The sequence below is a fragment of the Triturus cristatus genome, chromosome 12 (genome assembly GCF_964204655.1).
Source record: "Triturus cristatus chromosome 12, aTriCri1.1, whole genome shotgun sequence".
In the NCBI taxonomy this organism is placed as follows: Eukaryota; Metazoa; Chordata; class Amphibia; order Caudata; family Salamandridae; genus Triturus; species Triturus cristatus.
In genome coordinates, this window is record NC_140595.1 from 218358509 (window position 1) to 218384438 (window position 25930).

Here is a 25930-nt window from a genome sequence, read left to right on the forward strand (position 1 = left end):
ATGTGCCTTTTTCACACGTACTTTCATTAAACCTGAATATAGAAGGATATATCTGTCTAGGCTGGAGACACGTGAAACAAGTCTGACGTGCCCCTTCAAGTCTACCTGAGAGGAAGCGGACTCAGGATTGGCGACCTCTCAGGGCACCTCCAACGGGCACAAATAACGGGCAAGCCCTATGAAAAGCACAGCATGAGTCTTGGTCCCACCTTTAAAAAGGAGGGTGACCTCTGGGATCTGGCAGCAGGATCTTTGGGAGATAAGAAAATATACTGCCTGCGATCGTGTAGTTTCAAGTCAGTCAAGAAAAGCAATCTCATGCACTGCACAAGCTCTTTCCCATGAGGCACCTCTCCTGCACTCTGTTTATGCAAATGAGCAAGCAGAGAGCTCAGGAATAAAACACCAAACTCATGTCCCCCAAAAAAGCAGCAGACAATTGCTGGATATTCCCCAACTTCTAATGCTTTTCTTTTAAACAAATGATAAACAGCCTCACCTGTGGCAAGGCTTAAATAAATTGAATAAACTCTTAAATGTTCCTCTCCACGGAAATCTTTAGTAAAAGGCAAAAGATTTTTTCGTTTTGAAGAGAAACCAGAGTAAGTGACAATATAGCTCTCTAGGGTAAGTGGCGGCACATCAAAGACCCTGTCATTGCGAGGGTGAGGACCTGAAAGGTATTTTCAGGCTCTAAGAAAGAGGGCGAGAACCAGGCCGGTGGGCAAAACAGGCCAACATTTCAAAGTCTCTGCTCAAGGTACAAAAAGGTGGACTGTTCACATGTGTATGTCTGGGAATATGCAAATTTCTTTTGTACTCACCTCAGCTCATTAGGAGTTGTCGGGGCTGCTGGGGAAGGGGAACAGGAAATGTGAATCAGGCTTTTAGTTAAGTGGCACTGTAGGCCTTTTGTCCCCTAGCCATTTTACGCTTTCAACACGCTCTACACATAGCCATGCACCGTATGTGCCTTTTTCACACGTACTTTCATTAAACCTGAATATAGAAGGATATATCTGTCTAGGCTGGAGACACGTGAAACAAGTCTGACGTGCCCCTTCAAGTCTACCTGAGAGGAAGCTGACTCAGGATTGGCGACCTCTCAGGGCACCTCTAACGGGCACAAATAACGGGCAAGCCCTATGAAAAGCACAGCATGAGTCTTGGTCCTACCTTTAAAAAGGAGGGTGACCTCTGGGATCTGGCAGCAGGATCTTTGGGAGATAAGAAAATATACTGCCTGCGATCGTGAAGTTTCAAGTCAGTCAAGAAAAGCAATCTCATGCACTGCACAAGCTCTTTCCCATGAGGCACCTCTCCTGCACTCTGTTTAAGCAAATGAGCAAGCAGAGAGCTCAGGAATAAAACACCAAACTTATGTCCCCCAAAAAAGCAGCAGACAATTGCTGGATATTCCCCAACTTCTAATGCTTTTCTTTTAAACAAATGATAAACAGCCTCACCTGTGGCAAGGCTTAAAAAAATTGAATAAACTCTTAAATGTTCCTCTCCACGGAAATCTTTAGTAAAAGGCGAAAGATTTTTTCGTTTTGAAGAGAAACCAGAGTAAGTGACAATATAGCTCTCTAGGGTAAGTGGCGGCACATCAAAGACCCTGTCATTGCGAGGGTGAGGACCTGAAAGGTATTTTCAGGCTCTAAGAAAGAGGGCGAGAACCAGGCCGGTGGGCAAAACAGGCCAACATTTCAAAGTCTCTGCTCAAGGTACAAAAAGGTGGACTGTTCACATGTGTATGTCTGGGAATATGCAAATTTCTTTTGTACTCACCTCAGCTCATTAGGAGTTGTCGGGGCTGCTGGGGAAGGGGAACAGGAAATGTGAATCAGGCTTTTAGTTAAGTGGCACTGTAGGCCTTTTGTCCCCTAGCCATTTTACGCTTTCAACACCATCCCTCCAATCGATATGCTCAGAGCCACCACTGTGCTCTACACATAGCCATGCACCGTATGTGCCTTTTTCACACGTACTTTCATTAAACCTGAATATAGAAGGATATATCTGTCTAGGCTGGAGACACGTGAAATAAGTCTGACGTGCCCCTTCAAGTCTACCTGAGAGGAAGCGGACTCAGGATTGGCGACCTCTCAGGGCACCTCTAACGGGCACAAATAACGGGCAAGCCCTATGAAAAGCACAGCATGAGTCTTGGTCCCACCTTTAAAAAGGAGGGTGACCTCTGGGATCTGGCAGCAGGATCTTTGGGAGATAAGAAAATATACTGCCTGCGATCGTGAAGTTTCAAGTCAGTCAAGAAAAGCAATCTCATGCACTGCACAAGCTCTTTCCCATGAGGCACCTCTCCTGCACTCTGTTTATGCAAATGAGCAAGCAGAGAGCTCAGGAATAAAACACCAAACTTATGTCCCCCAAAAAAGCAGCAGACAATTGCTGGATATTCCCCAACTTCTAATGCTTTTCTTTTAAACAAATGATAAACAGCCTCACCTGTGGCAAGGCTTAAAAAAATTGAATAAACTCTTAAATGTTCCTCTCCACGGAAATCTTTAGTAAAAGGCGAAAGATTTTTTCGTTTTGAAGAGAAACCAGAGTAAGTGACAATATAGCTCTCTAGGGTAAGTGGCGGCACATCAAAGACCCTGTCATTGCGAGGGTGAGGACCTGAAAGGTATTTTCAGGCTCTAAGAAAGAGGGCGAGAACCAGGCCGGTGGGCAAAACAGGCCAACATTTCAAAGTCTCTGCTCAAGGTACAAAAAGGTGGACTGTTCACATGTGTATGTCTGGGAATATGCAAATTTCTTTTGTACTCACCTCAGCTCATTAGGAGTTGTCGGGGCTGCTGGGGAAGGGGAACAGGAAATGTGAATCAGGCTTTTAGTTAAGTGGCACTGTAGGCCTTTTGTCCCCTAGCCATTTTACGCTTTCAACACCATCCCTCCAATCGATATGCTCAGAGCCACCACTGTGCTCTACACATAGCCATGCACCGTATGTGCCTTTTTCACACGTACTTTCATTAAACCTGAATATAGAAGGATATATCTGTCTAGGCTGGAGACACGTGAAACAAGTCTGACGTGCCCCTTCAAGTCTACCTGAGAGGAAGCTGACTCAGGATTGGCGACCTCTCAGGGCACCTCGAACGGGCACAAATAACGGGCAAGCCCTATGAAAAGCACAGCATGAGTCTTGGTCCCACCTTTAAAAAGGAGGGTGACCTCTGGGATCTGGCAGCAGGATCTTTGGGAGATAAGAAAATATACTGCCTGCGATCGTGAAGTTTCAAGTCAGTCAAGAAAAGCAATCTCATGCACTGCACAAGCTCTTTCCCATGAGGCACCTCTCCTGCACTCTGTTTATGCAAATGAGCAAGCAGAGAGCTCAGGAATAAAACACCAAACTTATGTCCCCCAAAAAAGCAGCAGACAATTGCTGGATATTCCCCAACTTCTAATGCTTTTCTTTTAAACAAATGATAAACAGCCTCACCTGTGGCAAGGCTTAAAAAAATTGAATAAACTCTTAAATGTTCCTCTCCACGGAAATCTTTAGTAAAAGGCGAAAGATTTTTTCGTTTTGAAGAGAAACCAGAGTAAGTGACAATATAGCTCTCTAGGGTAAGTGGCGGCACATCAAAGACCCTGTCATTGCGAGGGTGAGGACCTGAAAGGTATTTTCAGGCTCTAAGAAAGAGGGCGAGAACCAGGCCGGTGGGCAAAACAGGCCAACATTTCAAAGTCTCTGCTCAAGGTACAAAAAGGTGGACTGTTCACATGTGTATGTCTGGGAATATGCAAATTTCTTTTGTACTCACCTCAGCTCATTAGGAGTTGTCGGGGCTGCTGGGGAAGGGGAACAGGAAATGTGAATCAGGCTTTTAGTTAAGTGGCACTGTAGGCCTTTTGTCCCCTAGCCATTTTACGCTTTCAACACGCTCTACACATAGCCATGCACCGTATGTGCCTTTTTCACACGTACTTTCATTAAACCTGAATATAGAAGGATATATCTGTCTAGGCTGGAGACACGTGAAACAAGTCTGACGTGCCCCTTCAAGTCTACCTGAGAGGAAGCTGACTCAGGATTGGCGACCTCTCAGGGCACCTCGAACGGGCACAAATAACGGGCAAGCCCTATGAAAAGCACAGCATGAGTCTTGGTCCCACCTTTAAAAAGGAGGGTGACCTCTGGGATCTGGCAGCAGGATCTTTGGGAGATAAGAAAATATACTGCCTGCGATCGTGAAGTTTCAAGTCAGTCAAGAAAAGCAATCTCATGCACTGCACAAGCTCTTTCCCATGAGGCACCTCTCCTGCACTCTGTTTATGCAAATGAGCAAGCAGAGAGCTCAGGAATAAAACACCAAACTCATGTCCCCCAAAAAAGCAGCAGACAATTGCTGGATATTCCCCAACTTCTAATGCTTTTCTTTTAAACAAATGATAAACAGCCTCACCTGTGGCAAGGCTTGAAAAAATTGAATAAACTCTTAAATGTTCCTCTCCACGGAAATCTTTAGTAAAAGGCGAAAGATTTTTTCGTTTTGAAGAGAAACCAGAGTAAGTGACAATATAGCTCTCTAGGGTAAGTGGCGGCACATCAAAGACCCTGTCATTGCGAGGGTGAGGACCTGAAAGGTATTTTCAGGCTCTAAGAAAGAGGGCGAGAACCAGGCCGGTGGGCAAAACAGGCCAACATTTCAAAGTCTCTGCTCAAGGTACAAAAAGGTGGACTGTTCACATGTGTATGTCTGGGAATATGCAAATTTCTTTTGTACTCACCTCAGCTCATTAGGAGTTGTCGGGGCTGCTGGGGAAGGGGAACAGGAAATGTGAATCAGGCTTTTAGTTAAGTGGCACTGTAGGCCTTTTGTCCCCTAGCCATTTTACGCTTTCAACACGCTCTACACATAGCCATGCACCGTATGTGCCTTTTTCACACGTACTTTCATGAAACCTGAATATAGAAGGATATATCTGTCTAGGCTGGAGACACGTAAAACAAGTCTGACGTGCCCCTTCAAGTCTACCTGAGAGGAAGCTGACTCAGGATTGGCGACCTCTCAGGGCACCTCGAACGGGCACAAATAACGGGCAAGCCCTATGAAAAGCACAGCATGAGTCTTGGTCCCACCTTTAAAAAGGAGGGTGACCTCTGGGATCTGGCAGCAGGATCTTTGGGAGATAAGAAAATATACTGCCTGCGATCGTGAAGTTTCAAGTCAGTCAAGAAAAGCAATCTCATGCACTGCACAAGCTCTTTCCCATGAGGCACCTCTCCTGCACTCTGTTTATGCAAATGAGCAAGCAGAGAGCTCAGGAATAAAACACCAAACTCATGTCCCCCAAAAAAGCAGCAGACAATTGCTGGATATTCCCCAACTTCTAATGCTTTTCTTTTAAACAAATGATAAACAGCCTCACCTGTGGCAAGGCTTAAAAAAATTGAATAAACTCTTAAATGTTACTCTCCACGGAAATCTTTAGTAAAAGGCGAAAGATTTTTTCGTTTTGAAGAGAAACCAGAGTAAGTGACAATATAGCTCTCTAGGGTAAGTGGCGGCACATCAAAGACCCTGTCATTGCGAGGGTGAGGACCTGAAAGGTATTTTCAGGCTCTAAGAAAGAGGGCGAGAACCAGGCCGGTGGGCAAAACAGGCCAACATTTCAAAGTCTCTGCTCAAGGTACAAAAAGGTGGACTGTTCACATGTGTATGTCTGGGAATATGCAAATTTCTTTTGTACTCACCTCAGCTCATTAGGAGTTGTCGGGGCTGCTGGGGAAGGGGAACAGGAAATGTGAATCAGGCTTTTAGTTAAGTGGCACTGTAGGCCTTTTGTCCCCTAGCCATTTTACGCTTTCAACACCATCCCTCCAATCGATATGCTCAGAGCCACCACTGTGCTCTACACATAGCCATGCACCGTATGTGCCTTTTTCACACGTACTTTCATTAAACCTGAATATAGAAGGATATATCTGTCTAGGCTGGAGACACGTGAAACAAGTCTTACGTGCCCTTTCAAGTCTACCTGAGAGGAAGCGGACTCAGGATTGGCGACCTCTCAGGGCACCTCCAACGGGCACAAATAACGGGCAAGCCCTATGAAAAGCACAGCATGAGTCTTGGTCCCACCTTTAAAAAGGAGGGTGACCTCTGGGATCTGGCAGCAGGATCTTTGGGAGATAAGAAAATATACTGCCTGCGATCGTGAAGTTTCAAGTCAGTCAAGAAAAGCAATCTCATGCACTGCACAAGCTCTTTCCCATGAGGCACCTCTCCTGCACTCTGTTTATGCAAATGAGCAAGCAGAGAGCTCAGGAATAAAACACCAAACTCATGTCCCCCAAAAAAGCAGCAGACAATTGCTGGATATTCCCCAACTTCTAATGCTTTTCTTTTAAACAAATGATAAACAGCCTCACCTGTGGCAAGGCTTAAAAAAATTGAATAAACTCTTAAATGTTCCTCTCCACGGAAATCTTTAGTAAAAGGCGAAAGATTTTTTCGTTTTGAAGAGAAACCAGAGTAAGTGACAATATAGCTCTCTAGGGTAAGTGGCGGCACATCAAAGACCCTGTCATTGCGAGGGTGAGGACCTGAAAGGTATTTTCAGGCTCTAAGAAAGAGGGCGAGAACCAGGCCGGTGGGCAAAACAGGCCAACATTTCAAAGTCTCTGCTCAAGGTACAAAAAGGTGGACTGTTCACATGTGTATGTCTGGGAATATGCAAATTTCTTTTGTACTCACCTCAGCTCATTAGGAGTTGTCGGGGCTGCTGGGGAAGGGGAACAGGAAATGTGAATCAGGCTTTTAGTTAAGTGGCACTGTAGGCCTTTTGTCCCCTAGCCATTTTACGCTTTCAACACGCTCTACACATAGCCATGCACCGTATGTGCCTTTTTCACACGTACTTTCATTAAACCTGAATATAGAAGGATATATCTGTCTAGGCTGGAGACACGTGAAACAAGTCTGACGTGCCCCTTCAAGTCTACCTGAGAGGAAGCTGACTCAGGATTGGCGACCTCTCAGGGCACCTCTAACGGGCACAAATAACGGGCACAAATAACGGGCAAGCCCTATGAAAAGCACAGCATGAGTCTTGGTCCCACCTTTAAAAAGGAGGGTGACCTCTGGGATCTGGCAGCAGGATCTTTGGGAGATAAGAAAATATACTGCCTGCGATCGTGAAGTTTCAAGTCAGTCAAGAAAAGCAATCTCATGCACTGCACAAGCTCTTTCCCATGAGGCACCTCTCCTGCACTCTGTTTATGCAAATGAGCAAGCAGAGCGCTCAGGAATAAAACACCAAACTCATGTCCCCCAAAAAAGCAGCAGACAATTGCTGGATATTCCCCAACTTCTAATGCTTTTCTTTTAAACAAATGATAAACAGCCTCACCTGTGGCAAGGCTTAAAAAAATTGAATAAACTCTTAAATGTTCCTCTCCACGGAAATCTTTAGTAAAAGGCAAAAGATTTTTTCGTTTTGAAGAGAAACCAGAGTAAGTGACAATATAGCTCTCTAGGGTAAGTGGCGGCACATCAAAGACCCTGTCATTGCGAGGGTGAGGACCTGAAAGGTATTTTCAGGCTCTAAGAAAGAGGGCGAGAACCAGGCCGGTGGGCAAAACAGGCCAACATTTCAAAGTCTCTGCTCAAGGTACAAAAAGGTGGACTGTTCACATGTGTATGTCTGGGAATATGCAAATTTCTTTTGTACTCACCTCAGCTCATTAGGAGTTGTCGGGGCTGCTGGGGAAGGGGAACAGGAAATGTGAATCAGGCTTTTAGTTAAGTGGCACTGTAGGCCTTTTGTCCCCTAGCCATTTTACGCTTTCAACACCATCCCTCCAATCGATATGCTCAGAGCCACCACTGTGCTCTACACATAGCCATGCACCGTATGTGCCTTTTTCACACGTACTTTCATTAAACCTGAATATAGAAGGATATATCTGTCTAGGCTGGAGACACGTGAAACAAGTCTGACGTGCCCCTTCAAGTCTACCTGAGAGGAAGCTGACTCAGGATTGGCGACCTCTCAGGGCACCTCTAACGGGCACAAATAACGGGCAAGCCCTATGAAAAGCACAGCATGAGTCTTGGTCCCACCTTTAAAAAGGAGGGTGACCTCTGGGATCTGGCAGCAGGATCTTTGGGAGATAAGAAAATATACTGCCTGCGATCGTGAAGTTTCAAGTCAGTCAAGAAAAGCAATCTCATGCACTGCACAAGCTCTTTCCCATGAGGCACCTCTCCTGCACTCTGTTTATGCAAATGAGCAAGCAGAGCGCTCAGGAATAAAACACCAAACTCATGTCCCCCAAAAAAGCAGCAGACAATTGCTGGATATTCCCCAACTTCTAATGCTTTTCTTTTAAACAAATGATAAACAGCCTCACCTGTGGCAAGGCTTAAAAAAATTGAATAAACTCTTAAATGTTCCTCTCCACGGAAATCTTTAGTAAAAGGCAAAAGATTTTTTCGTTTTGAAGAGAAACCAGAGTAAGTGACAATATAGCTCTCTAGGGTAAGTGGCGGCACATCAAAGACCCTGTCATTGCGAGGGTGAGGACCTGAAAGGTATTTTCAGGCTCTAAGAAAGAGGGCGAGAACCAGGCCGGTGGGCAAAACAGGCCAACATTTCAAAGTCTCTGCTCAAGGTACAAAAAGGTGGACTGTTCACATGTGTATGTCTGGGAATATGCAAATTTCTTTTGTACTCACCTCAGCTCATTAGGAGTTGTCGGGGCTGCTGGGGAAGGGGAACAGGAAATGTGAATCAGGCTTTTAGTTAAGTGGCACTGTAGGCCTTTTGTCCCCTAGCCATTTTACGCTTTCAACACGCTCTACACATAGCCATGCACCGTATGTGCCTTTTTCACACGTACTTTCAATAAACTTGAATATAGAAGGATATATCTGTCTAGGCTGGAGACACGTGAAACAAGTCTGACGTGCCCCTTCAAGTCTACCTGAGAGGAAGCTGACTCAGGATTGGCGACCTCTCAGGGCACCTCGAACGGGCACAAATAACGGGCAAGCCCTATGAAAAGCACAGCATGAGTCTTGGTCCCACCTTTAAAAAGGAGGGTGACCTCTGGGATCTGGCAGCAGGATCTTTGGGAGATAAGAAAATATACTGCCTGCGATCGTGAAGTTTCAAGTCAGTCAAGAAAAGCAATCTCATGCACTGCACAAGCTCTTTCCCATGAGGCACCTCTCCTGCACTCTGTTTATGCAAATGAGCAAGCAGAGAGCTCAGGAATAAAACACCAAACTCATGTCCCCCAAAAAAGCAGCAGACAATTGCTGGATATTCCCCAACTTCTAATGCTTTTCTTTTAAACAAATGATAAACAGCCTCACCTGTGGCAAGGCTTAAAAAAATTGAATAAACTCTTAAATGTTCCTCTCCACGGAAATCTTTAGTAAAAGGCGAAAGATTTTTTCGTTTTGAAGAGAAACCAGAGTAAGTGACAATATAGCTCTCTAGGGTAAGTGGCGGCACATCAAAGACCCTGTCATTGCGAGGGTGAGGACCTGAAAGGTATTTTCAGGCTCTAAGAAAGAGGGCGAGAACCAGGCCGGTGGGCAAAACAGGCCAACATTTCAAAGTCTCTGCTCAAGGTACAAAAAGGTGGACTGTTCACATGTGTATGTCTGGGAATATGCAAATTTCTTTTGTACTCACCTCAGCTCATTAGGAGTTGTCGGGGCTGCTGGGGAAGGGGAACAGCAAATGTGAATCAGGCTTTTAGTTAAGTGGCACTGTAGGCCTTTTGTCCCCTAGCCATTTTACGCTTTCAACACACTCTACACATAGCCATGCACCGTATGTGCCTTTTTCACACGTACTTTCATTAAACCTGAATATAGAAGGATATATCTGTCTAGGCTGGAGACACGTGAAACAAGTCTGACGTGCCCCTTCAAGTCTACCTGAGAGGAAGCTGACTCAGGATTGGCGACCTCTCAGGGCACCTCTAACGGGCACAAATAACGGGCAAGCCCTATGAAAAGCACAGCATGAGTCTTGGTCCCACCTTTAAAAAGGAGGGTGACCTCTGGGATCTGGCAGCAGGATCTTTGGGAGATAAGAAAATATACTGCCTGCGATCGTGAAGTTTCAAGTCAGTCAAGAAAAGCAATCTCATGCACTGCACAAGCTCTTTCCCATGAGGCACCTCTCCTGCACTCTGTTTATGCAAATGAGCAAGCAGAGAGCTCAGGAATAAAACACCAAACTCATGTCCCCCAAAAAAGCAGCAGACAATTGCTGGATATTCCCCAACTTCTAATGCTTTTCTTTTAAACAAATGATAAACAGCCTCATCTGTGGCAAGGCTTAAAAAAATTGAATAAACTCTTAAATGTTCCTCTCCACGGAAATCTTTAGTAACAGGCGAAAGACTTTTTCGTTTTGAAGAGAAACCAGAGTAAGTGACAATATAGCTCTCTAGGGTAAGTGGCGGCACATCAAAGACCCTGTCATTGCGAGGGTGAGGACCTGAAAGGTATTTTCAGGCTCTAAGAAAGAGGGCGAGAACCAGGCCGGTGGGCAAAACAGGCCAACATTTCAAAGTCTCTGCTCAAGGTACAAAAAGGTGGACTGTTCACATGTGTATGTCTGGGAATATGCAAATTTCTTTTGTACTCACCTCAGCTCATTAGGAGTTGTCGGGGCTGCTGGGGAAGGGGAACAGGAAATCTGAATCAGGCTTTTAGTTAAGTGGCACTGTAGGCCTTTTGTCCCCTAGCCATTTTACGCTTTCAACACGCTCTACACATAGCCATGCACCGTATGTGCCTTTTTCACACGTACTTTCATTAAACCTGAATATAGAAGGATATATCTGTCTAGGCTGGAGACACGTGAAACAAGTCTGACGTGCCCCTTCAAGTCTACCTGAGAGGAAGCTGACTCAGGATTGGCGACCTCTCAGGGCACCTCGAACGGGCACAAATAACGGGCAAGCCCTATGAAAAGCACAGCATGAGTCTTGGTCCCACCTTTAAAAAGGAGGGTGACCTCTGGGATCTGGCAGCAGGATCTTTGGGAGATAAGAAAATATACTGCCTGCGATCGTGAAGTTTCAAGTCAGTCAAGAAAAGCAATCTCATGCACTGCACAAGCTCTTTCCCATGAGGCACCTCTCCTGCACTCTGTTTATGCAAATGAGCAAGCAGAGAGCTCAGGAATAAAACACCAAACTCATGTCCCCCAAAAAAGCAGCAGACAATTGCTGGATATTCCCCAACTTCTAATGCTTTTCTTTTAAACAAATGATAAACAGCCTCACCTGTGGCAAGGCTTAAAAAAATTGAATAAACTCTTAAATGTTCCTCTCCACATAAATCTTTAGTAAAAGGCGAAAGATTTTTTCGTTTTGAAGAGAAACCAGAGTAAGTGACAATATAGCTCTCTAGGGTAAGTGGCGGCACATCAAAGACCCTGTCATTGCGAGGGTGAGGACCTGAAAGGTATTTTCAGGCTCTAAGAAAGAGGGCGAGAACCAGGCCGGTGGGCAAAACAGGCCAACATTTCAAAGTCTCTGCTCAAGGTACAAAAAGGTGGACTGTTCACATGTGTATGTCTGGGAATATGCAAATTTCTTTTGTACTCACCTCAGCTCATTAGGAGTTGTCGGGGCTGCTGGGGAAGGGGAACAGGAAATGTGAATCAGGCTTTTAGTTAAGTGGCACTGTAGGCCTTTTGTCCCCTAGCCATTTTACGCTTTCAACACCATCCCTCCAATCGATATGCTCAGAGCCACCACTGTGCTCTACACATAGCCATGCACCGTATGTGCCTTTTTCACACGTACTTTCATTAAACCTGAATATAGAAGGATATATCTGTCTAGGCTGGAGACACGTGAAACAAGTCTTACGTGCCCCTTCAAGTCTACCTGAGAGGAAGCGGACTCAGGATTGGCGACCTCTCAGGGCACCTCCAACGGGCACAAATAACGGGCAAGCCCTATGAAAAGCACAGCATGAGTCTTGGTCCCACCTTTAAAAAGGAGGGTGACCTCTGGGATCTGGCAGCAGGATCTTTGGGAGATAAGAAAATATACTGCCTGCGATCGTGAAGTTTCAAGTCAGTCAAGAAAAGCAATCTCATGCACTGCACAAGCTCTTTCCCATGAGGCACCTCTCCTGCACTCTGTTTATGCAAATGAGCAAGCAGAGAGCTCAGGAATAAAACACCAAACTCATGTCCCCCAAAAAAGCAGCAGACAATTGCTGGATATTCCCCAACTTCTAATGCTTTTCTTTTAAACAAATGATAAACAGCCTCACCTGTGGCAAGGCTTAAAAAAATTGAATAAACTCTTAAATGTTCCTCTCCACGGAAATCTTTAGTAAAAGGCGAAAGATTTTTTCGTTTTGAAGAGAAACCAGAGTAAGTGACAATATAGCTCTCTAGGGTAAGTGGCGGCACATCAAAGACCCTGTCATTGCGAGGGTGAGGACCTGAAAGGTATTTTCAGGCTCTAAGAAAGAGGGCGAGAACCAGGCCGGTGGGCAAAACAGGCCAACATTTCAAAGTCTCTGCTCAAGGTACAAAAAGGTGGACTGTTCACATGTGTATGTCTGGGAATATGCAAATTTCTTTTGTACTCACCTCAGCTCATTAGGAGTTGTCGGGGCTGCTGGGGAAGGGGAACAGGAAATGTGAATCAGGCTTTTAGTTAAGTGGCACTGTAGGCCTTTTGTCCCCTAGCCATTTTACGCTTTCAACACGCTCTACACATAGCCATGCACCGTATGTGCCTTTTTCACACGTACTTTCATTAAACCTGAATATAGAAGGATATATCTGTCTAGGCTGGAGACACGTGAAACAAGTCTGACGTGCCCCTTCAAGTCTACCTGAGAGGAAGCTGACTCAGGATTGGCGACCTCTCAGGGCACCTCTAACGGGCACAAATAACGGGCACAAATAACGGGCAAGCCCTATGAAAAGCACAGCATGAGTCTTGGTCCCACCTTTAAAAAGGAGGGTGACCTCTGGGATCTGGCAGCAGGATCTTTGGGAGATAAGAAAATATACTGCCTGCGATCGTGAAGTTTCAAGTCAGTCAAGAAAAGCAATCTCATGCACTGCACAAGCTCTTTCCCATGAGGCACCTCTCCTGCACTCTGTTTATGCAAATGAGCAAGCAGAGCGCTCAGGAATAAAACACCAAACTCATGTCCCCCAAAAAAGCAGCAGACAATTGCTGGATATTCCCCAACTTCTAATGCTTTTCTTTTAAACAAATGATAAACAGCCTCACCTGTGGCAAGGCTTAAAAAAATTGAATAAACTCTTAAATGTTCCTCTCCACGGAAATCTTTAGTAAAAGGCAAAAGATTTTTTAGTTTTGAAGAGAAACCAGAGTAAGTGACAATATAGCTCTCTAGGGTAAGTGGCGGCACATCAAAGACCCTGTCATTGCGAGGGTGAGGACCTGAAAGGTATTTTCAGGCTCTAAGAAAGAGGGCGAGAACCAGGCCGGTGGGCAAAACAGGCCAACATTTCAAAGTCTCTGCTCAAGGTACAAAAAGGTGGACTGTTCACATGTGTATGTCTGGGAATATGCAAATTTCTTTTGTACTCACCTCAGCTCATTAGGAGTTGTCGGGGCTGCTGGGGAAGGGGAACAGGAAATGTGAATCAGGCTTTTAGTTAAGTGGCACTGTAGGCCTTTTGTCCCCTAGCCATTTTACGCTTTCAACACGCTCTACACATAGCCATGCACCGTATGTGCCTTTTTCACACGTACTTTCATTAAACCTGAATATAGAAGGATATATCTGTCTAGGCTGGAGACACGTGAAACAAGTCTGACGTGCCCCTTCAAGTCTACCTGAGAGGAAGCTGACTCAGGATTGGCGACCTCTCAGGGCACCTCGAACGGGCACAAATAACGGGCAAGCCCTATGAAAAGCACAGCATGAGTCTTGGTCCCACCTTTAAAAAGGAGGGTGACCTCTGGGATCTGGCAGCAGGATCTTTGGGAGATAAGAAAATATACTGCCTGCGATTGTGAAGTTTCAAGTCAGTCAAGAAAAGCAATCTCATGCACTGCACAAGCTCTTTCCCATGAGGCACCTCTCCTGCACTCTGTTTATGCAAATGAGCAAGCAGAGAGCTCAGGAATAAAACACCAAACTCATGTCCCCCAAAAAAGCAGCAGACAATTGCTGGATATTCCCCAACTTCTAATGCTTTTCTTTTAAACAAATGATAAACAGCCTCACCTGTGGCAAGGCTTAAAAAAATTGAATAAACTCTTAAATGTTCCTCTCCACGGAAATCTTTAGTAAAAGGCGAAAGATTTTTTCGTTTTGAAGAGAAACCAGAGTAAGTGACAATATAGCTCTCTAGGGTAAGTGGCGGCACATCAAAGACCCTGTCATTGCGAGGGTGAGGACCTGAAAGGTATTTTCAGGCTCTAAGAAAGAGGGCGAGAACCAGGCCGGTGGGCAAAACAGGCCAACATTTCAAAGTCTCTGCTCAAGGTACAAAAAGGTGGACTGTTCACATGTGTATGTCTGGGAATATGCAAATTTCTTTTGTACTCACCTCAGCTCATTAGGAGTTGTCGGGGCTGCTGGGGAAGGGGAACAGGAAATGTGAATCAGGCTTTTAGTTAAGTGGCACTGTAGGCCTTTTGTCCCCTAGCCATTTTACGCTTTCAACACCATCCCTCCAATCGATATGCTCAGAGCCACCACTGTGCTCTACACATAGCCATGCACCGTATGTGCCTTTTTCACACGTACTTTCATTAAACCTGAATATAGAAGGATATATCTGTCTAGGCTGGAGACACGTGAAACAAGTCTGACGTGCCCCTTCAAGTCTACCTGAGAGGAAGCGGACTCAGGATTGGCGACCTCTCAGGGCACCTCCAACGGGCACAAATAACGGGCAAGCCCTATGAAAAGCACAGCATGAGTCTTGGTCCCACCTTTAAAAAGGAGGGTGACCTCTGGGATCTGGCAGCAGGATCTTTGGGAGATAAGAAAATATACTGCCTGCGATCGTGAAGTTTCAAGTCAGTCAAGAAAAGCAATCTCATGCACTGCACAAGCTCTTTCCCATGAGGCACCTCTCCTGCACTCTGTTTATGCAAATGAGCAAGCAGAGCGCTCAGGAATAAAACACCAAACTCATGTCCCCCAAAAAAGCAGCAGACAATTGCTGGATATTCCCCAACTTCTAATGCTTTTCTTTTAAACAAATGATAAACAGCCTCACCTGTGGCAAGGCTTAAAAAAATTGAATAAACTCTTAAATGTTCCTCTCCACGGAAATCTTTAGTAAAAGGCAAAAGATTTTTTCGTTTTGAAGAGAAACCAGAGTAAGTGACAATATAGCTCTCTAGGGTAAGTGGCGGCACATCAAAGACCCTGTCATTGCGAGGGTGAGGACCTGAAAGGTATTTTCAGGCTCTAAGAAAGAGGGCGAGAACCAGGCCGGTGGGCAAAACAGGCCAACATTTCAAAGTCTCTGCTCAAGGTACAAAAAGGTGGACTGTTCACATATGTATGTCTGGGAATATGCAAATTTCTTTTGTACTCACCTCAGCTCATTAGGAGTTGTCGGGGCTGCTGGGGAAGGGGAACAGGAAATGTGAATCAGGCTTTTAGTTAAGTGGCACTGTAGGCCTTTTGTCCCCTAGCCATTTTACGCTTTCAACACGCTCTACACATAGCCATGCACCGTATGTGCCTTTTTCACACGTACTTTCATTAAACCTGAATATAGAAGGATATATCTGTCTAGGCTGGAGACACGTGAAACAAGTCTGACGTGCCCCTTCAAGTCTACCTGAGAGGAAGCTGACTCAGGATTGGCGACCTCTCAGGGCACCTCGAACGGGCACAAATAACGGGCAAGCCCTATGAAAAGCACAGCATGAGTCTTGGTCCCACCTTTAAAAAGGAGGGTGACCTCTGGGATCTGGCAGCAGGATCTTTGGGAGATAAGAAAATATACTGCCTGCGATCGTGAAGTTTCAAGTCAGTCAAGAAAAGCAATCTCATGCACTGCACAAGCTCTTTCCCATGAGGCACCTCTCCTGCACTCTGTTTATGCAAATGAGCAAGCAGAGAGCTCAGGAATAAAACACCAAACTTATGTCCCCCAAAAAAGCAGCAGACAATTGCTGGATATTCCCCAACTTCTAATGCTTTTCTTTTAAACAAATGATAAACAGCCTCACCTGTGGCAAGGCTTAAAAAAATTGAATAAACTCTTAAATGTTCCTCTCCACGGAAATCTTTAGTAAAAGGCGAAAGATTTTTTCGTTTTGAAGAGAAACCAGAGTAAGTGACAATATAGCTCTCTAGGGTAAGTGGCGGCACATCAAAGACCCTGTCATTGCGAGGGTGAGGACCTGAAAGGTATTTTCAGGCTCTAAGAAAGAGGGCGAGAACCAGGCCGGTGGGCAAAACAGGCCAACATTTCAAAGTCTCTGCTCAAGGTACAAAAAGGTGGACTGTTCACATGTGTATGTCTGGGAATATGCAAATTTCTTTTGTACTCACCTCAGCTCATTAGGAGTTGTCGGGGCTGCTGGGGAAGGGGAACAGGAAATGTGAATCAGGCTTTTAGTTAAGTGGCACTGTAGGCCTTTTGTCCCCTAGCCATTTTACGCTTTCAACACCATCCCTCCAATCGATATGCTCAGAGCCACCACTGTGCTCTACACATACCCATGCACCGTATGTGCCTTTTTCACACGTACTTTCATTAAACCTGAATATAGAAGGATATATCTGTCTAGGCTGGAGACACGTGAAACAAGTCTGACGTGCCCCTTCAAGTCTACCTGAGAGGAAGCGGACTCAGGATTGGCGACCTCTCAGGGCACCTCCAACGGGCACAAATAACGGGCAAGCCCTATGAAAAGCACAGCATGAGTCTTGGTCCCACCTTTAAAAAGGAGGGTGACCTCTGGGATCTGGCAGCAGGATCTTTGGGAGATAAGAAAATATACTGCCTGCGATCGTGAAGTTTCAAGTCAGTCAAGAAAAGCAATCTCATGCACTGCACAAGCTCTTTCCCATGAGGCACCTCTCCTGCACTCTGTTTATGCAAATGAGCAAGCAGAGAGCTCAGGAATAAAACACCAAACTCATGTCCCCCAAAAAAGCAGCAGACAATTGCTGGATATTCCCCAACTTCTAATGCTTTTCTTTTAAACAAATGATAAACAGCCTCACCTGTGGCAAGGCTTAAAAAAATTGAATAAACTCTTAAATGTTCCTCTCCACGGAAAACTTTAGTAAAAGGCAAAAGATTTTTTCGTTTTGAAGAGAAACCAGAGTAAGTGACAATATAGCTCTCTAGGGTAAGTGGCGGCACATCAAAGACCCTGTCATTGCGAGGGTGAGGACCTGAAAGGTATTTTCAGGCTCTAAGAAAGAGGGTGAGAACCAGGCCGGTGGGCAAAACAGGCCAACATTTCAAAGTCTCTGCTCAAGGTACAAAAAGGTGGACTGTTCACATGTGTATGTCTGGGAATATGCAAATTTCTTTTGTACTCACCTCAGCTCATTAGGAGTTGTCGGGGCTGCTGGGGAAGGGGAACAGGAAATGTGAATCAGGCTTTTAGTTAAGTGGCACTGTAGGCCTTTTGTCCCCTAGCCATTTTACGCTTTCAACACGCTCTACACATAGCCATGCACCGTATGTGCCTTTTTCACACGTACTTTCATTAAACCTGAATATAGAAGGATATATCTGTCTAGGCTGGAGACACGTGAAACAAGTCTGACGTGCCCCTTCAAGTCTACCTGAGAGGAAGCTGACTCAGGATTGGCGACCTCTCAGGGCACCTCGAACGGGCACAAATAACGGGCAAGCCCTATGAAAAGCACAGCATGAGTCTTGGTCCCACCTTTAAAAAGGAGGGTGACCTCTGGGATCTGGCAGCAGGATCTTTGGGAGATAAGAAAATATACTGCCTGCGATCGTGAAGTTTCAAGTCAGTCAAGAAAAGCAATCTCATGCACTGCACAAGCTCTTTCCCATGAGGCACCTCTCCTGCACTCTGTTTATGCAAATGAGCAAGCAGAGAGCTCAGGAATAAAACACCAAACTTATGTCCCCCAAAAAAGCAGCAGACAATTGCTGGATATTCCCCAACTTCTAATGCTTTTCTTTTAAACAAATGATAAACAGCCTCACCTGTGGCAAGGCTTAAAAAAATTGAATAAACTCTTAAATGTTCCTCTCCACGGAAATCTTTAGTAAAAGGCGAAAGATTTTTTCGTTTTGAAGAGAAACCAGAGTAAGTGACAATATAGCTCTCTAGGGTAAGTGGCGGCACATCAAAGACCCTGTCATTGCGAGGGTGAGGACCTGAAAGGTATTTTCAGGCTCTAAGAAAGAGGGCGAGAACCAGGCCGGTGGGCAAAACAGGCCAACATTTCAAAGTCTCTGCTCAAGGTACAAAAAGGTGGACTGTTCACATGTGTATGTCTGGGAATATGCAAATTTCTTTTGTACTCACCTCAGCTCATTAGGAGTTGTCGGGGCTGCTGGGGAAGGGGAACAGGAAATGTGAATCAGGCTTTTAGTTAAGTGGCACTGTAGGCCTTTTGTCCCCTAGCCATTTTACGCTTTCAACACCATCCCTCCAATCGATATGCTCAGAGCCACCACTGTGCTCTACACATAGCCATGCACCGTATGTGCCTTTTTCACACGTACTTTCATTAAACCTGAATATAGAAGGATATATCTGTCTAGGCTGGAGACACGTGAAACAAGTCTGACGTGCCCCTTCAAGTCTACCTGAGAGGAAGCGGACTCAGGATTGGCGACCTCTCAGGGCACCTCCAACGGGCACAAATAACGGGCAAGCCCTATGAAAAGCACAGCATGAGTCTTGGTCCCACCTTTAAAAAGGAGGGTGACCTCTGGGATCTGGCAGCAGGATCTTTGGGAGATAAGAAAATATACTGCCTGCGATCGTGTAGTTTCAAGTCAGTCAAGAAAAGCAATCTCATGCACTGCACAAGCTCTTTCCCATGAGGCACCTCTCCTGCACTCTGTTTATGCAAATGAGCAAGCAGAGAGCTCAGGAATAAAACACCAAACTCATGTCCCCCAAAAAAGCAGCAGACAATTGCTGGATATTCCCCATCTTCTAATGCTTTTCTTTTAAACAAATGATAAACAGCCTCACCTGTGGCAAGGCTTAAAAAAATTGAATAAACTCTTAAATGTTCCTCTCCACGGAAATCTTTAGTAAAAGGCGAAAGATTTTTTCGTTTTGAAGAGAAACCAGAGTAAGTGACAATATAGCTCTCTAGGGTAAGTGGCGGCACATCAAAGACCCTGTCATTGCGAGGGTGAGGACCTGAAAGGTATTTTCAGGCTCTAAGAAAGAGGGCGAGAACCAGGCCGGTGGGCAAAACAGGCCAACATTTCAAAGTCTCTGCTCAAGGTACAAAAAGGTGGACTGTTCACATGTGTATGTCTGGGAATATGCAAATTTCTTTTGTACTCACCTCAGCTCATTAGGAGTTGTCGGGGCTGCTGGGGAAGGGGAACAGGAAATGTGAATCAGGCTTTTAGTTAAGTGGCACTGTAGGCCTTTTGTCCCCTAGCCATTTTACGCTTTCAACACGCTCTACACATAGCCATGCACCGTATGTGCCTTTTTCACACGTACTTTCATTAAACCTGAATATAGAAGGATATATCTGTCTAGGCTGGAGACACGTGAAACAAGTCTGACGTGCCCCTTCAAGTCTACCTGAGAGGAAGCTGACTCAGGATTGGCGACCTCTCAGGGCACCTCTAACGGGCACAAATAACGGGCAAGCCCTATGAAAAGCACAGCATGAGTCTTGGTCCCACCTTTAAAAAGGAGGGTGACCTCTGGGATCTGGCAGCAGGATCTTTGGGAGATAAGAAAATATACTGCCTGCGATCGTGAAGTTTCAAGTCAGTCAAGAAAAGCAATCTCATGCATTGCACAAGCTCTTTCCCATGAGGCACCTCTCCTGCACTCTGTTTATGCAAATGAGCAAGCAGAGCGCTCAGGAATAAAACACCAAACTCATGTCCCCCAAAAAAGCAGCAGACAATTGCTGGATATTCCCCAACTTCTAATGCTTTTCTTTTAAACAAATGATAAACAGCCTCACCTGTGGCAAGGCTTAAAAAAATTGAATAAACTCTTAAATGTTCCTCTCCACGGAAATCTTTAGTAAAAGGCAAAAGATTTTTTCGTTTTGAAGAGAAACCAGAGTAAGTGACAATATAGCTCTCTAGGGTAAGTGGCGGCACATCAAAGACCCTGTCATTGCGAGGGTGAGGACCTGAAAGGTATTTTCAGGCTCTAAGAAAGAGGGCGAGAACCAGGCCGGTGGGCAAAACAGGCCAACATTTCAAAGTCTCTGCTCAAGGTACAAAAAGGTGGACTGTTCACATGTGTATGTCTGGGAATATGCAAATTTCTTTTGTACTCACCTCAGCTCATTAGGAGTTGTCGGGGCTGCTGGGGAAGGGGAACAGGAAATGTGAATCAGGCTTTTAGTTAAGTGGCACTGTAGGCCTTTTGTCCCCTAGCCATTTTACGCTTTCAACACCATCCCTCCAATCGATATGCTCAGAGCCACCACTGTGCTCTACACATAGCCATGCACCGTATGTGCCTTTTTCACACGTACTTTCATTAAACCTGAATATAGAAGGATATATCTGTCTAGGCTGGAGACACGTGAAACAAGTCTTACGTGCCCTTTCAAGTCTACCTGAGAGGAAGCGGACTCAGGATTGGCGACCTCTCAGGGCACCTCCAACGGGCACAAATAACGGGCAAGCCCTATGAAAAGCACAGCATGAGTCTTGGTCCCACCTTTAAAAAGGAGGGTGACCTCTGGGATCTGGCAGCAGGATCTTTGGGAGATAAGAAAATATACTGCCTGCGATCGTGAAGTTTCAAGTCAGTCAAGAAAAGCAATCTCATGCACTGCACAAGCTCTTTCCCATGAGGCACCTCTCCTGCACTCTGTTTATGCAAATGAGCAAGCAGAGAGCTCAGGAATAAAACACCAAACTCATGTCCCCCAAAAAAGCAGCAGACAATTGCTGGATATTCCCCAACTTCTAATGCTTTTCTTTTAAACAAATGATAAACAGCCTCACCTGTGGCAAGGCTTAAAAAAATTGAATAAACTCTTAAATGTTCCTCTCCACGGAAATCTTTAGTAAAAGGCGAAAGATTTTTTCGTTTTGAAGAGAAACCAGAGTAAGTGACAATATAGCTCTCTAGGGTAAGTGGCGGCACATCAAAGACCCTGTCATTGCGAGGGTGAGGACCTGAAAGGTATTTTCAGGCTCTAAGAAAGAGGGCGAGAACCAGGCCGGTGGGCAAAACAGGCCAACATTTCAAAGTCTCTGCTCAAGGTACAAAAAGGTGGACTGTTCACATGTGTATGTCTGGGAATATGCAAATTTCTTTTGTACTCACCTCAGCTCATTAGGAGTTGTCGGGGCTGCTGGGGAAGGGGAACAGGAAATGTGAATCAGGCTTTTAGTTAAGTGGCACTGTAGGCCTTTTGTCCCCTAGCCATTTTACGCTTTCAACACGCTCTACACATAGCCATGCACCGTATGTGCCTTTTTCACACGTACTTTCATTAAACCTGAATATAGAAGGATATATCTGTCTAGGCTGGAGACACGTGAAACAAGTCTGACGTGCCCCTTCAAGTCTACCTGAGAGGAAGCTGACTCAGGATTGGCGACCTCTCAGGGCACCTCTAACGGGCACAAATAACGGGCAAGCCCTATGAAAAGCACAGCATGAGTCTTGGTCCCACCTTTAAAAAGGAGGGTGACCTCTGGGATCTGGCAGCAGGATCTTTGGGAGATAAGAAAATATACTGCCTGCGATCGTGAAGTTTCAAGTCAGTCAAGAAAAGCAATCTCATGCACTGCACAAGCTCTTTCCCATGAGGCACCTCTCCTGCACTCTGTTTATGCAAATGAGCAAGCAGAGCGCTCAGGAATAAAACACCAAACTCATGTCCCCCAAAAAAGCAGCAGACAATTGCTGGATATTCCCCAACTTCTAATGCTTTTCTTTTAAACAAATGATAAACAGCCTCACCTGTGGCAAGGCTTAAAAAAATTGAATAAACTCTTAAATGTTCCTCTCCACGGAAATCTTTAGTAAAAGGCAAAAGATTTTTTCGTTTTGAAGAGAAACCAGAGTAAGTGACAATATAGCTCTCTAGGGTAAGTGGCGGCACATCAAAGACCCTGTCATTGCGAGGGTGAGGACCTGAAAGGTATTTTCAGGCTCTAAGAAAGAGGGCGAGAACCAGGCCGGTGGGCAAAACAGGCCAACATTTCAAAGTCTCTGCTCAAGGTACAAAAAGGTGGACTGTTCACATGTGTATGTCTGGGAATATGCAAATTTCTTTTGTACTCACCTCAGCTCATTAGGAGTTGTCGGGGCTGCTGGGGAAGGGGAACAGGAAATGTGAATCAGGCTTTTAGTTAAGTGGCACTGTAGGCCTTTTGTCCCCTAGCCATTTTACGCTTTCAACACCATCCCTCCAATCGATATGCTCAGAGCCACCACTGTGCTCTACACATAGCCATGCACCGTATGTGCCTTTTTCACACGTACTTTCATTAAACCTGAATATAGAAGGATATATCTGTCTAGGCTGGAGACACGTGAAACAAGTCTGACGTGCCCCTTCAAGTCTACCTGAGAGGAAGCTGACTCAGGATTGGCGACCTCTCAGGGCACCTCTAACGGGCACAAATAACGGGCAAGCCCTATGAAAAGCACAGCATGAGTCTTGGTCCCACCTTTAAAAAGGAGGGTGACCTCTGGGATCTGGCAGCAGGATCTTTGGGAGATAAGAAAATATACTGCCTGCGATCGTGAAGTTTCAAGTCAGTCAAGAAAAGCAATCTCATGCACTGCACAAGCTCTTTCCCATGAGGCACCTCTCCTGCACTCTGTTTATGCAAATGAGCAAGCAGAGCGCTCAGGAATAAAACACCAAACTCATGTCCCCCAAAAAAGCAGCAGACAATTGCTGGATATTCCCCAACTTCTAATGCTTTTCTTTTAAACAAATGATAAACAGCCTCACCTGTGGCAAGGCTTAAAAAAATTGAATAAACTCTTAAATGTTCCTCTCCACGGAAATCTTTAGTAAAAGGCAAAAGATTTTTTCGTTTTGAAGAGAAACCAGAGTAAGTGACAATATAGCTCTCTAGGGTAAGTGGCGGCACATCAAAGACCCTGTCATTGCGAGGGTGAGGACCTGAAAGGTATTTTCAGGCTCTAAGAAAGAGGGCGAGAACCAGGCCGGTGGGCAAAACAGGCCAACATTTCAAAGTCTCTGCTCAAGGTACAAAAAGGTGGACTGTTCACATGTGTATGTCTGGGAATATGCAAATTTCTTTTGTACTCACCTCAGCTCATTAGGAGTTGTCGGGGCTGCTGGGGAAGGGGAACAGGAAATGTGAATCAGGCTTTTAGTTAAGTGGCACTGTAGGCCTTTTGTCCCCTAGCCATTTTACGCTTTCAACACGCTCTACACATAGCCATGCACCGCATGTGCCTTTTTCACACGTACTTTCAATAAACTTGAATATAGAAGGATATATCTGTCTAGGCTGGAGACACGTGAAACAAGTCTGACGTGCCCCTTCAAGTCTACCTGAGAGGAAGCTGACTCAGGATTGGCGACCTCTCAGGGCACCTCGAACGGGCACAAATAACGGGCAAGCCCTATGAAAAGCACAGCATGAGTCTTGGTCCCACCTTTAAAAAGGAGGGTGACCTCTGGGATCTGGCAGCAGGATCTTTGGGAGATAAGAAAATATACTGCCTGCGATCGTGAAGTTTCAAGTCAGTCAAGAAAAGCAATCTCATGCACTGCACAAGCTCTTTCCCATGAGGCACCTCTCCTGCACTCTGTTTATGCAAATGAGCAAGCAGAGAGCTCAGGAATAAAACACCAAACTCATGTCCCCCAAAAAAGCAGCAGACAATTGCTGGATATTCCCCAACTTCTAATGCTTTTCTTTTAAACAAATGATAAACAGCCTCACCTGTGGCAAGGCTTAAAAAAATTGAATAAACTCTTAAATGTTCCTCTCCACGGAAATCTTTAGTAAAAGGCGAAAGATTTTTTCGTTTTGAAGAGAAACCAGAGTAAGTGACAATATAGCTCTCTAGGGTAAGTGGCGGCACATCAAAGACCCTGTCATTGCGAGGGTGAGGACCTGAAAGGTATTTTCAGGCTCTAAGAAAGAGGGCGAGAACCAGGCCGGTGGGCAAAACAGGCCAACATTTCAAAGTCTCTGCTCAAGGTACAAAAAGGTGGACTGTTCACATGTGTATGTCTGGGAATATGCAAATTTCTTTTGTACTCACCTCAGCTCATTAGGAGTTGTCGGGGCTGCTGGGGAAGGGGAACAGCAAATGTGAATCAGGCTTTTAGTTAAGTGGCACTGTAGGCCTTTTGTCCCCTAGCCATTTTACGCTTTCAACACACTCTACACATAGCCATGCACCGTATGTGCCTTTTTCACACGTACTTTCATTAAACCTGAATATAGAAGGATATATCTGTCTAGGCTGGAGACACGTGAAACAAGTCTGACGTGCCCCTTCAAGTCTACCTGAGAGGAAGCTGACTCAGGATTGGCGACCTCTCAGGGCACCTCTAACGGGCACAAATAACGGGCAAGCCCTATGAAAAGCACAGCATGAGTCTTGGTCCCACCTTTAAAAAGGAGGGTGACCTCTGGGATCTGGCAGCAGGATCTTTGGGAGATAAGAAAATATACTGCCTGCGATCGTGAAGTTTCAAGTCAGTCAAGAAAAGCAATCTCATGCACTGCACAAGCTCTTTCCCATGAGGCACCTCTCCTGCACTCTGTTTATGCAAATGAGCAAGCAGAGAGCTCAGGAATAAAACACCAAACTCATGTCCCCCAAAAAAGCAGCAGACAATTGCTGGATATTCCCCAACTTCTAATGCTTTTCTTTTAAACAAATGATAAACAGCCTCATCTGTGGCAAGGCTTAAAAAAATTGAATAAACTCTTAAATGTTCCTCTCCACGGAAATCTTTAGTAACAGGCGAAAGACTTTTTCGTTTTGAAGAGAAACCAGAGTAAGTGACAATATAGCTCTCTAGGGTAAGTGGCGGCACATCAAAGACCCTGTCATTGCGAGGGTGAGGACCTGAAAGGTATTTTCAGGCTCTAAGAAAGAGGGCGAGAACCAGGCCGGTGGGCAAAACAGGCCAACATTTCAAAGTCTCTGCTCAAGGTACAAAAAGGTGGACTGTTCACATGTGTATGTCTGGGAATATGCAAATTTCTTTTGTACTCACCTCAGCTCATTAGGAGTTGTCGGGGCTGCTGGGGAAGGGGAACAGGAAATCTGAATCAGGCTTTTAGTTAAGTGGCACTGTAGGCCTTTTGTCCCCTAGCCATTTTACGCTTTCAACACGCTCTACACATAGCCATGCACCGTATGTGCCTTTTTCACACGTACTTTCATTAAACCTGAATATAGAAGGATATATCTGTCTAGGCTGGAGACACGTGAAACAAGTCTGACGTGCCCCTTCAAGTCTACCTGAGAGGAAGCTGACTCAGGATTGGCGACCTCTCAGGGCACCTCGAACGGGCACAAATAACGGGCAAGCCCTATGAAAAGCACAGCATGAGTCTTGGTCCCACCTTTAAAAAGGAGGGTGACCTCTGGGATCTGGCAGCAGGATCTTTGGGAGATAAGAAAATATACTGCCTGCGATCGTGAAGTTTCAAGTCAGTCAAGAAAAGCAATCTCATGCACTGCACAAGCTCTTTCCCATGAGGCACCTCTCCTGCACTCTGTTTATGCAAATGAGCAAGCAGAGAGCTCAGGAATAAA

The 25930-nt window shown here is 45.3% G+C and overlaps 26 non-coding genes across 26 annotated transcripts; all 26 read right to left on the reverse strand.

Annotated features, from left to right (window-relative positions):
* Positions 1-491: 491 nt before the first annotated feature.
* LOC146774890 (U5 spliceosomal RNA) lies at positions 492-606 on the reverse strand. Its single transcript, XR_014974287.1, has one exon. It is a non-coding gene; the product is annotated as a U5 spliceosomal RNA (small nuclear RNA).
* An 852-nt stretch (positions 607-1458) lies between these two features.
* LOC146774891 (U5 spliceosomal RNA) lies at positions 1459-1573 on the reverse strand. Its single transcript, XR_014972917.1, has one exon. It is a non-coding gene; the product is annotated as a U5 spliceosomal RNA (small nuclear RNA).
* An 888-nt stretch (positions 1574-2461) lies between these two features.
* Positions 2462-2576, reverse strand: LOC146774892 (U5 spliceosomal RNA). The gene has a single exon (XR_014972918.1). It is a non-coding gene; the product is annotated as a U5 spliceosomal RNA (small nuclear RNA).
* An 888-nt stretch (positions 2577-3464) lies between these two features.
* Positions 3465-3579, reverse strand: LOC146774893 (U5 spliceosomal RNA). The gene has a single exon (XR_014972919.1). It is a non-coding gene; the product is annotated as a U5 spliceosomal RNA (small nuclear RNA).
* Positions 3580-4431: 852 nt separating this feature from the next.
* Positions 4432-4546, reverse strand: LOC146774894 (U5 spliceosomal RNA). Its single transcript, XR_014973711.1, has one exon. It is a non-coding gene; the product is annotated as a U5 spliceosomal RNA (small nuclear RNA).
* Positions 4547-5398: 852 nt separating this feature from the next.
* LOC146774895 (U5 spliceosomal RNA) lies at positions 5399-5513 on the reverse strand. Its single transcript, XR_014973747.1, has one exon. It is a non-coding gene; the product is annotated as a U5 spliceosomal RNA (small nuclear RNA).
* Positions 5514-6401: 888 nt separating this feature from the next.
* On the reverse strand, positions 6402-6516 carry LOC146774896 (U5 spliceosomal RNA). Its single transcript, XR_014972920.1, has one exon. It is a non-coding gene; the product is annotated as a U5 spliceosomal RNA (small nuclear RNA).
* Positions 6517-7381: 865 nt separating this feature from the next.
* LOC146774897 (U5 spliceosomal RNA) lies at positions 7382-7496 on the reverse strand. Its single transcript, XR_014973674.1, has one exon. It is a non-coding gene; the product is annotated as a U5 spliceosomal RNA (small nuclear RNA).
* Positions 7497-8384: 888 nt separating this feature from the next.
* LOC146774898 (U5 spliceosomal RNA) lies at positions 8385-8499 on the reverse strand. The gene has a single exon (XR_014973675.1). It is a non-coding gene; the product is annotated as a U5 spliceosomal RNA (small nuclear RNA).
* An 852-nt stretch (positions 8500-9351) lies between these two features.
* LOC146774899 (U5 spliceosomal RNA) lies at positions 9352-9466 on the reverse strand. The gene has a single exon (XR_014972921.1). It is a non-coding gene; the product is annotated as a U5 spliceosomal RNA (small nuclear RNA).
* An 852-nt stretch (positions 9467-10318) lies between these two features.
* LOC146774900 (U5 spliceosomal RNA) lies at positions 10319-10433 on the reverse strand. The gene has a single exon (XR_014974761.1). It is a non-coding gene; the product is annotated as a U5 spliceosomal RNA (small nuclear RNA).
* Positions 10434-11285: 852 nt separating this feature from the next.
* On the reverse strand, positions 11286-11400 carry LOC146774901 (U5 spliceosomal RNA). The gene has a single exon (XR_014974763.1). It is a non-coding gene; the product is annotated as a U5 spliceosomal RNA (small nuclear RNA).
* An 888-nt stretch (positions 11401-12288) lies between these two features.
* LOC146774902 (U5 spliceosomal RNA) lies at positions 12289-12403 on the reverse strand. Its single transcript, XR_014972922.1, has one exon. It is a non-coding gene; the product is annotated as a U5 spliceosomal RNA (small nuclear RNA).
* Positions 12404-13268: 865 nt separating this feature from the next.
* Positions 13269-13383, reverse strand: LOC146774903 (U5 spliceosomal RNA). The gene has a single exon (XR_014974282.1). It is a non-coding gene; the product is annotated as a U5 spliceosomal RNA (small nuclear RNA).
* Positions 13384-14235: 852 nt separating this feature from the next.
* LOC146774904 (U5 spliceosomal RNA) lies at positions 14236-14350 on the reverse strand. Its single transcript, XR_014972923.1, has one exon. It is a non-coding gene; the product is annotated as a U5 spliceosomal RNA (small nuclear RNA).
* An 888-nt stretch (positions 14351-15238) lies between these two features.
* LOC146774905 (U5 spliceosomal RNA) lies at positions 15239-15353 on the reverse strand. Its single transcript, XR_014973676.1, has one exon. It is a non-coding gene; the product is annotated as a U5 spliceosomal RNA (small nuclear RNA).
* An 852-nt stretch (positions 15354-16205) lies between these two features.
* Positions 16206-16320, reverse strand: LOC146774906 (U5 spliceosomal RNA). Its single transcript, XR_014972924.1, has one exon. It is a non-coding gene; the product is annotated as a U5 spliceosomal RNA (small nuclear RNA).
* An 888-nt stretch (positions 16321-17208) lies between these two features.
* On the reverse strand, positions 17209-17323 carry LOC146774907 (U5 spliceosomal RNA). The gene has a single exon (XR_014974494.1). It is a non-coding gene; the product is annotated as a U5 spliceosomal RNA (small nuclear RNA).
* Positions 17324-18175: 852 nt separating this feature from the next.
* LOC146774908 (U5 spliceosomal RNA) lies at positions 18176-18290 on the reverse strand. Its single transcript, XR_014972925.1, has one exon. It is a non-coding gene; the product is annotated as a U5 spliceosomal RNA (small nuclear RNA).
* Positions 18291-19178: 888 nt separating this feature from the next.
* Positions 19179-19293, reverse strand: LOC146774909 (U5 spliceosomal RNA). Its single transcript, XR_014972927.1, has one exon. It is a non-coding gene; the product is annotated as a U5 spliceosomal RNA (small nuclear RNA).
* An 852-nt stretch (positions 19294-20145) lies between these two features.
* On the reverse strand, positions 20146-20260 carry LOC146774910 (U5 spliceosomal RNA). Its single transcript, XR_014973677.1, has one exon. It is a non-coding gene; the product is annotated as a U5 spliceosomal RNA (small nuclear RNA).
* Positions 20261-21148: 888 nt separating this feature from the next.
* On the reverse strand, positions 21149-21263 carry LOC146774911 (U5 spliceosomal RNA). The gene has a single exon (XR_014972928.1). It is a non-coding gene; the product is annotated as a U5 spliceosomal RNA (small nuclear RNA).
* An 852-nt stretch (positions 21264-22115) lies between these two features.
* Positions 22116-22230, reverse strand: LOC146774912 (U5 spliceosomal RNA). Its single transcript, XR_014973678.1, has one exon. It is a non-coding gene; the product is annotated as a U5 spliceosomal RNA (small nuclear RNA).
* An 888-nt stretch (positions 22231-23118) lies between these two features.
* Positions 23119-23233, reverse strand: LOC146774913 (U5 spliceosomal RNA). Its single transcript, XR_014973679.1, has one exon. It is a non-coding gene; the product is annotated as a U5 spliceosomal RNA (small nuclear RNA).
* An 852-nt stretch (positions 23234-24085) lies between these two features.
* LOC146774914 (U5 spliceosomal RNA) lies at positions 24086-24200 on the reverse strand. Its single transcript, XR_014972929.1, has one exon. It is a non-coding gene; the product is annotated as a U5 spliceosomal RNA (small nuclear RNA).
* An 852-nt stretch (positions 24201-25052) lies between these two features.
* Positions 25053-25167, reverse strand: LOC146774915 (U5 spliceosomal RNA). The gene has a single exon (XR_014974762.1). It is a non-coding gene; the product is annotated as a U5 spliceosomal RNA (small nuclear RNA).
* Between the last annotated feature and the right edge of the window lie 763 nt (positions 25168-25930).